At 35.2% G+C, this 9,687-nt stretch overlaps 1 protein-coding gene and 1 long non-coding RNA gene across 5 annotated transcripts in view; one reads left to right on the forward strand and one right to left on the reverse strand.

The window, feature by feature from the left end:
- The window catches only part of LOC106461704 (kazrin-like), a 143,373-nt gene that overhangs the window by 63,582 nt on the left and 70,104 nt on the right, over positions 1-9,687 (reverse strand). The window lies entirely within an intron of this gene.
- The window catches only part of LOC111086315, a 15,727-nt gene that overhangs the window by 5,256 nt on the left and 784 nt on the right, over positions 1-9,687 (forward strand). The gene's annotated exons all lie outside the window — the stretch shown is intronic.

Raw genomic sequence — 9,687 nt, forward strand, 5'->3', positions numbered from 1 at the left:
TTTTACACCCTCGTTCCCAGACCGGGCGTGGTGCATATTTTCTCAATCTTACACCCTCGCTCCCAGACCGGGCGTGGTGCATTTTTTTCTCTGTTTTACACCGTCGCTCTCATACCGGGCGTGGTGTATTTTTTTCTCGGTTTTACACCCTCGCTCCCAAACCGGGCGTGGTGCATTTTTTCTCAGTTTTACACCGTCGCTCTCAGACTGGGCGGGGTGCATTTTTCTCAGTTTTACACCCTTGCTCTCAGACCGGGCGTGATGCATTTTTTCTCAGTTTTATACCCTCGCTCTCAGACCGGGCGTGGTGCATTTGTTCTCATAGCAAAGCCACATCGGTCTTTCAGCTGTGTCCACCGAGGGGAATAGAACCCCTGATTTTAGCAGTGTAAATCCGAAGACTTACCGCTGTCCCAGCGGGGGACCCGGGCGTGGTCTAGTGGAATCCGAGGTTCATGGTTCGCGATCTGTTTCTGCAATTACATAGTTCTATATTATTGCTCTATAGCTTAAAGTAACCAAAATATTCTTGTTTTACATTTACGTTTCATTTTAAAATGACTGGAATATTATGGTCAATTTTACACAACCAACTTGGAGACCAAAACTTATATTTATTGGATTACAGAACACACTAACAAGCTTGCAAAAGTGACAAAAATTTCAAGCCGGAGTGATTACAAAGCTCATCATTATTTACGCTATCTGACGGTAGAGGGCGACGATGTTATTAAAAATTGGAGCAATTGTCGTCCTGTTAGTATCAAAAATTATGTGCAACGTGTTTCTTCCACGCACGAAAAGAAGACCAGAAAAAATACAAACAATGTCTAAACAGAAATTAACCAGCACTATGGCTTATGATACTAATCATGTAAACTTTTGACAACATTTAATAATAAGTACTAAAACTAACACAATCCAATAAATATGATCGGCCGTGTCCTAATGGTTGGAATTCCAGTGCTCCAGATGCTGTTGAACACGATCCGCTAGTCCAGCTGTTTGAACATTAAAACTGACAAACAATTCCAGCAGTTACCGCATAGGCGGTGGGTGCTGCTAGCTGACTGCCTTCCCTCTTGTTAAGAACTTTAAATTAGAGATGGCCATATCGGATTCTTACGGGTCTCACCTGGCCGTTTAACTGTAATTATGCGACACATAAGATGCCGTTTAGGTTTAATATAAAACATATAATAAATATTAAGTAACTCCAACGAAGTGTTATAATATAATGAGAACAAACTTGTCTCATCAATTCCAAGTTTAGTATACTACGATCAACCTGTTTCGTGACGTGTCACCCTTCAGATATATCTGAGAAATAGCAAAATTAAAAACCATTAACATAAAACAAAAATAGAACTTGTCATTAATATCTGGTTAAAGTTACGGATAGCAGGAAAAAGGAATTAGTAACTAATATAATAATATAATTTGAAATGTAATCTAAATTAAAAAGGTCTTTTACAACCCAGACTTGACTCTTAGTTTTAAAAGGTTTACTTTTAGCTTTAGATTTTAAAAGTGAGATGATTCTTGTCAACTCAGTTTCAGACGTAAAAGGAATGCGGAACAGCTTCCATTCATAAAGGTATTGATTACCCGGACGGGTATTGGGCTACCCGGTAATACTCGGAATGTCGAAGTTAGGCATCTAAGTCCTGATCTTTGTAGCAACTAACGCGGTACTGGAAGTTACAGTCAATAAATTGGTTTAGCTAAAAAAAAAAAGTGCTCCGAGCAACAAAAACTGACCGCCCGCTGAAAATCGGAGATTCAGAGAACAATACGGGTTAGTAACAGGCACGGCTTGAGAAGTTGGGGCTAGGCATTGAAAGTAAAACTTGAATGTTCGGTTGATGATTATTCGATTAAATGTGGTAAACGTCAATTTTGTTTCTAATTATTGTGTATGTTGTTGTTGTTGTTGGTTTTTGGGGGGGGGGGGCAAGGGAAGAACCCGGTCGACACCCGGCCCTGGCCGAAGCTTAGTGACTTTTTACTACCGGTGAATCCCTAGTCATGATATCTAAAGATTAGGTGATTACATACATAATCTTCAGATACTGATAAACATCGGTGCTTACGCACCGATGTTTATCAGTATCTGAAGATTAGGTATGTAAGCACCGATGTTTATCAGTATCTGAAGATTAGGTATGTAAGCACCGATGTTTATAAGAAACCCAGTAAATTTCTAACATACTAAACACACCAAGTTAAATATTCCTTGTTAGCGAACTGAAAGGTTACACGCTTTAGTGTCCAAACTAATAAATACTCCGAGAGAAATGATTGGAAGAGTTAGTGGCACTTTGTTTAGAAAACAAGATAAATAAAAAATAATGGGAATTTAAAAACCTAATAGGGATCGTAAAAAAGTAAGGAAACAAGGCTGAAGATACTGTAGACATTATTTACTCAAACTACAAACCCCTATTTTGGCTCCATGCTATTACCTAGAATTACATTTGGTAGAACAAAAAATAGAGATTTGTAGTTTGAGTAAATAATGTCTACAGTATCACCAGCTTTGTTTCCTTACTTTTTTACGATCCCTATCTGCAGATTTTTTAAATTCCCAATTTTTTATTTATCTTGTTTGATGGCTTTTTATGCTCAACTATGGGCAAGGGATTACTTGATATGGTAGCTAATTTTATACAGTGTAATGATAATAAGCATAGCTAGTAGCTGGCCGATATGGTACATGATGATTTACTGTAACTATTGACTATTTGATCGCATTACTTCGACATGTAAAAATGTTGAGCTGCAGCTGAAAATTGTCATGGAGATTTGTTTGAGAATATAGTGAGCATTTACAGTTTCTATGTAACTAAATTCTCTCTCTATAGATAATGCATAGCAATGGGCAAATTTATGCCTAGACTAAGGCACAACCCCCACTAAGCGAGTATAAAATTGTACTAGTAGAAAACAGTCTAAAATATCGCTTTAAATAAATCTTCGCGTCTTTTAAGGTAATCATTCTACGAATGTGTGTAATAAAATTTAATATTACGTGTACTGATTTCTTTTGCACTCCATCACTTCATACATAACATAGGGGATGGCTCCCTAAAGACGCCGATTGTATAGTGTCCTAAGCATAGAGTATCTACATGTTACAGTTATTTAATATTCATCTATTATTAGCTCGTAATTCCCGTTTCACCCTGTACACAAGCGTTTTAAAGGAACACCGAATATATATGTAAAAAAAGCTAACTTCAAGGGGTAATAATAACATCGTTTACACTAGAATTGTGATCTTTTTTAACTTATCTATAACACAGAAGAAACAAATCGACTTGTTAATACCCTTACAACCTTCACGATACCTTATTTAGTATTCTACAGAAGGTTTGGGTGCAATATACCAAGCCGTTTTTGTTGTAGGCTGACAAGTAAATAATTATAAGAAGAATTACAAACTGGCCGTTTTGAGCGGATTTTCTTTTCCTTGTCAGTCTAACATGCTGTCTTGTGTGCATTTTGATGTGTGTACAGCCTTAGCAGTCAACAGTAAAATGTTTTAAAGTGTTGTTTGAACGGAATCTTTACTGTTTAAGGTGTCTGAACATTCTATTAGGGTTTTGTGGAATTCCTTGCAATCTCTATTATGAACCACTATCATGGTTCATGGTACGTAGAGGTTTTATAGTTTCCAAGGAAAACGTTTACAGAATTCAATAAGGTGAATAAATGAGAAGATAATCTGCAAATTGTGTATAAACATTATTCTAGTGCGAAGATACTACACTTAATAAAAATCAAAATTAATTACGGTTCCAATTTTTAAAAAATCTTATACAAAAAAAGTTATTCCTTAAACAGACTAAAAGAATCACTAGTTCTGATACTATCAAATGCATTAAGTGTTTTAGAATGCTGATTTAATTGCCTATTTACAACTTCTCTCTACTTCTAAGATACAGCTTCATTTAAAATGTTTTATCCGTTTTTCGATATAATCATGTCTGCCTTTGTAGAGGTATTTGTGTTTTTCTTATAGCAAAGCCACATCTGCTGTGTCCACTGAAGGGAATCGAACCCCTGATTTTAACGTTGTAAATCAGTAGACTTACCGCTGTCCCAGCTGGGGACTTGTAGAGGTAAAACCCCATCAAAATAAAGCAGTTTTTAATTAATTTACCCATTTTAAGCTGCATTTTAGAAGTATTTAAATTTTTATATATATCCGGAGAGTGTCACTTACGTCATGAAATCGGTTGGTAGTATTATATTTAATTACGGCACTTGATTCGAATAAATTTGTAGTCCATATGAAATTTTCTTTGTGTTAGCGGAAACCACGCTAACTGCACTATACTAACGTAAAAATATACTTACTCGTACAACTTCACGGCTGATCGATCAAGTAACTGAAAACAACAAAATACACTTATTGATTCGTTTGTTTGTTTGTTAATTAAGCACAAAGCTACACAACCGGCTATCTGTGGTCTGCCCACCACGGGTATCGAAACCCAATATCAACGTTGTAAATCCGCAGACATACCGCTGTGCCACTTGGGAGCTTTATTGATTCAATCTACTAACTGGAAACAACTATATTCTTGGTTATTCAATGAACCTTCTATTTATAATGTACTCCTCGAATTTACTAGAAAATCTGATGTCAAAAATTTGAGAACTTTTTAAGCCTACTTTACGACATTAACATCATGCGCCCTCTGGCTAACATCAAAATGACAACATATAAAAAAATGCTTATAACAATATATACCAACACACGTACAAACAGGAAGAACAAAAATTTCATTTCCAATCAAATCAAGTCAAAAAGAAAAACACTTGACAATGGTGACCTTACTTCAATAGGTATGATCAAGTACACTGTATTCCAAGATCAGTTTTCTTAGTGTACGGTTATACAGATTTTTATCATTTTAAATTTTGTACAGTCTGAAAATTTATTATTTAGCGATGCTGAGGAAATGTTTTTTTTTCTTTTTATACGTCTAATACAAATGCAGATAAATGTTTATAGGTTTTGAAGTGTACTTAATTCATATCCAGTCATCGATTAAATGCTACCTCATCTTAGTCAATTCATATCAATAAATTTCTTGGTTATCAAAAAAAAAAAGCTCATTCAGCATAACTGGATCCAAGAAAGAGAATTTTTTTTTTAATATTTGTTCAGGCGAAACGTTAAACGCCCTGTTAATAACAGCAAGAGAGTAAGTTCTATGCTGATTCAGAACTAAAGCACGATTTTATCAGTAAGACAAAGCGCTTGTTAGTTTGTCGTCTATCCATTAATCTTTCTCTATGCCTATATAGTCGGAGTTACACATTAAACATGTGGCGTTTTTTTTTCATACAAAAAATAAGTTTGGGTTCATAAAAACAGAATATGTCAGAAGCTTCAACAGTTCACCTGTCCGTTCCTTACTTTGTCTAATGAATGACGCCTCATATAAAGTATATATTGTACCGTTTAAGTTTATAGACAATTAATATGGTCTGTCTGATTAGCCCTGGATTGAGCGAAACACGCCGTCGGCAATGGATATGGTAAACAGTGGGGTTCGAACACTATTATTATACACTCTTCTAATTCAATGAAATCGCCAAGGAACTGGATACAGAATGCAGTGTTTAAAAGTATAGTAGGACTAATTCTAATGTCTTAAAATAAGTATATTGTCCGTTAGAGTTTGTTTTCTTTTGAATTTAATAGATAGCACTAAATATCTGATAAGTTATTTTTAGCTCATAGCTACACAATTGACCATATGCGCTCTGTTGACTGCGGGGAATCGAACCCCAGATTTTAGTGTTGCAAGTCCTTAAACTTACCGCTGACCCAGGGGAGAGCACATTACATCTTGAAAAATAAGAGTTAGGTAAATTAACGAGAATGAAAACATAAATTCCATTCATCTGAGTAGCTGCGTTCCTCATTATTTGAAAAATAATTTTATGTCAGAATATTGAATTATATTCATTTTATGTATAATAGAAAACAACATTAGTAATATAAAAATATCATATTGTTAATAATGTTAAAAGAAATGACTGTAAACAATAAAAATATAATTGTGGAAACTGGAAGAGTAAGTGTGTACAATTTACTTTACAAGATGATAAAAATGTTAAGCCTAAAGGACAACCAGTATCAGTAATTAGCTATAAAGTGTGACTGAAAATAAAGAGGGTTAAAGACATCAGTAACAGCAACTTATTTATGAATGATGACTGAAAATTAATGGGGTTAACTACATCTATTATCAGCAATTAACTATGAATGATAATTGAAATCAAATAGGGTTAATTGCATCCAGTACCAGCAAGAATGATGAGTTAAAAGAAAAAGGATAAAAACAGCCGGTAATTAATTACGAATGATAATTGAGAAGAACGAGAGATGAGTATCAGTAAGTAATTACGAATTATAAAAAAAGAGTGAGAACAAAGGAGAATACATTAAAACGTGTCAACCACACTACATTTGCTATATCCAGTGCCGACGAGGCCTTTCGCTTAATACCACTGTTCATTAGCCAAGCTGGGACTAGATAGATACAGTATTGGTCCAGGGTCTACATATATCATCAGATTAAGCAAATAAATTATAATTACTATCAATTTCATTTAAGTCATTTACAAATCAGATTTTTAGGTGATAATTGGTAACAGCATTACTTTGTTTTAACATTGTGTATTTGTTTTTATTTTATTTGAATTTAACTTTACTATTATTCACGAAAACTGGCAAACCAGCAAACTAGATTTCTTGTTCCCGGAGTGGGTCATGTAACCACAGTGTCAATGGGAGAAAACCACTTATATTTCTAAGAACCCGTGAGTGTAAGCAAAGGAGAATATTGACTGAAAAGAAAGAGGGTTGAAAACAACCAGTATCGGTAGTAACTTATGAATGTTGACTGAGAAGAAAGAGTGTTGGAGACATCCAGTATCGATAATTATTTATGAATGTTGACTGAGAAGAAAAAGTGTTGGAGACATCCAGTATCGATAATTATTTATGAATGATGACTGAGAACAAAGAGGATTGTAGACATCCAGTATCGATAATTATTAATGAATGATGACTGAGAACAAAGAGGATTGTAGACATCCAATATCGATAATTATTAATGAATGATGACTGAGAAGAAAAAGTGTTGGAGACATCCAGTATCGATAATTATTTATGAATGATGACTGAGAACAAAGAGGGTTGCAGACATCCACTATCGATAATTATTTATGAATGATGACTGAGAACAAAGAGGGTTGGAGACAACTAGTATCGATAATTATTTATGAATAATGTCTGAGAACAAAGAGGGTTGGAGACATCCAGTATCGGTAATTATAACTTATATATCTTTATGCAAGAATTATAAAACACATTTAGAATGTATTGTTCTGACACAAAAACATCACATAAAACAGTAATGTGTAGTTATTGTAACACTTACACTTACATTAAATGCGCTCCAGTCAGTTCAACAAATAGTGAAAAAAATCAGGTAATATTCTAGATGATATTAATTCCAGTTGAACCTACCTGAACCAAGACCTGATTCCTCCACACTTTCCTAGTTGAACCCACCTGAACAAAGACCTGACTCCTCCACACTTTCCTAGTTGAACCCTACCTGAACAAAGACCTGACTCCTCCACACTTTCCTAGTTGAACCTACCTGAACCAAGACCTGACTCCTCCACACTTTCCTAGTTGAACCTACCTGAACCAAGACCCGACTCCTCCACACTTTCCTAGTGGCGTTCATTCTCTCATTTTACCGATACACACAGATAATTTTGCTACAGATGACTCCCGTAACTTAATTATTGCAGCGATAAACACTGTTAAACATCACCCGTCATTATTGATGAAAATGTTGTTTGAACTGATTAATAGTAGTGAAAAACATCCGAGATGCATCATTTTCATAGAAGAAATATTGTTGAACTTGACCAACAGTAGTGAGTGACATAAGATTGTTTTGAAAATGTTTAATCCTTCTTGACTACATTATTTTAGGCAGGCTAGCTGGAAATCGATACTGCACTCGAGCGAGCGTACAAGTATGTTTGGACGATGTTTAAAGTTTCGTTTTATTAGTATAAGTAAAATTAAATGCTTTACTTACTCGCAGGAAAACTAGCCTAGCGAATACTCCTATTTTTAACACAAAAAACGACGACAAAAATAATGTCGCTACATTAATAAAGCTATATACATCGCGTAACATCGGACTTTAGTATCACAAAAACTCGTTATCTGTTTCAGTTACTCCATCACATCTTCTAACCCCACCCACTCTTTCGTTGCCATGACGATAACTGTCTGCGCAGGAGAACGGATAAAACAATTTCGTGGGTCGAGTGAAGACCTCACTCGCCTACTAAAACTTTTGGTTTTCGCAACTAGATAACGATCAGCCGATAAGTAGTAGCACAACACATACACGGTAAAATTAGGGTTTGATATTTTGTTTTCTGCAATAACAGATGAAGCCTAGATCATAGTTTTCACTTTTTCTCTGATCTTATATCTCAGGGCCAAACTGTAGGCAAGGCTAACTTAGAATCGATACCATCCTAAGAGTGTCCAAGTTTGCAAAGCTGGAGTACGGGAAGAAACTCAACTCCCAAAGAGCCTCTGCTAATTCAAAACAAATTTACCAACCTCTCGATAGCATAGCAAGTATCTAGCAAGTGAGGGTGATAAGAAAAAGCTACATATCAAAAACATTCCAGGACAACTTCTATACTCTCAGTATGACCCGCTATGTCATAATAATACTCAATACTAATTGTATGCCTAATGTAACTTAGCAACGATCCTTGTAAATTAGATTAAGATGTAAAATTTATTAACATTTAATTTGTAAAAAAAAAAGTTTAAAACTGTTTTCGGCATTTTTTTTTATCCTTTTATTGATGTTGAAAGGCTACTGAAATTCAGTTTCAAACTTATCAAAACTCATGGAAAACGATTTTAGCAGCGCACCTAGTGTCAAATTCTCTTCAATAATTAAGCTTTCTTTCGAGACGCATATTAACAACGAAAGTATTTAATTCATAATTTTTCAAAAGTGCAAAGAACAAAATTAATCTTTGATTCAGGGTGTGTGTGTTTTTTTTTTCTCAGATTATCCAGTATCTAATAGACTTGAAGTCCCTAAATATGAAACCTTGGTTTTGTAAAAAAAATGCAATAAAAACAAAGCATATAACATCAACAGATGTAAATACCAAATTGCAGGCGACGCCGATCCCAGTACGGGAATTGTCGTAACACTTTTGATTCTGGGACGTGAGATCCAATCCACTTTTGGTTGTTGATTCTTCAGAAGTGGGATTAATGTGTCGTAAATAGAAGCTACAAGAACACCCCCGAGTTGGATGTGTTGATAAAACGTACCAGAATACAATTTTTCTTGCGTAGATTTAATTTTTTTTTCCATACAAATCATGTGGATGTGGGTTCTTACGAAAATATTCACCGTGTAATAAAGAAAATTATGAAGTACAATCCTGGGTATGTCCTGTTGACATCTGAAATTTTCCGGGTGGGGGGCATGCACCGAATTCCTCCCTTTCCCTTCCCAGCAGTACAACTATCCAAATATTCCAGTACTCAAGTAACAGACCAGTGGTTCTCATATTTTAGTAACCCGAGAACCCCTT

The sequence above is a fragment of the Limulus polyphemus genome, unplaced genomic scaffold, assembly GCF_000517525.1.
Source record: "Limulus polyphemus unplaced genomic scaffold, Limulus_polyphemus-2.1.2 Scaffold1014, whole genome shotgun sequence".
NCBI lineage: Eukaryota > Metazoa > Arthropoda > Merostomata > Xiphosura > Limulidae > Limulus > Limulus polyphemus.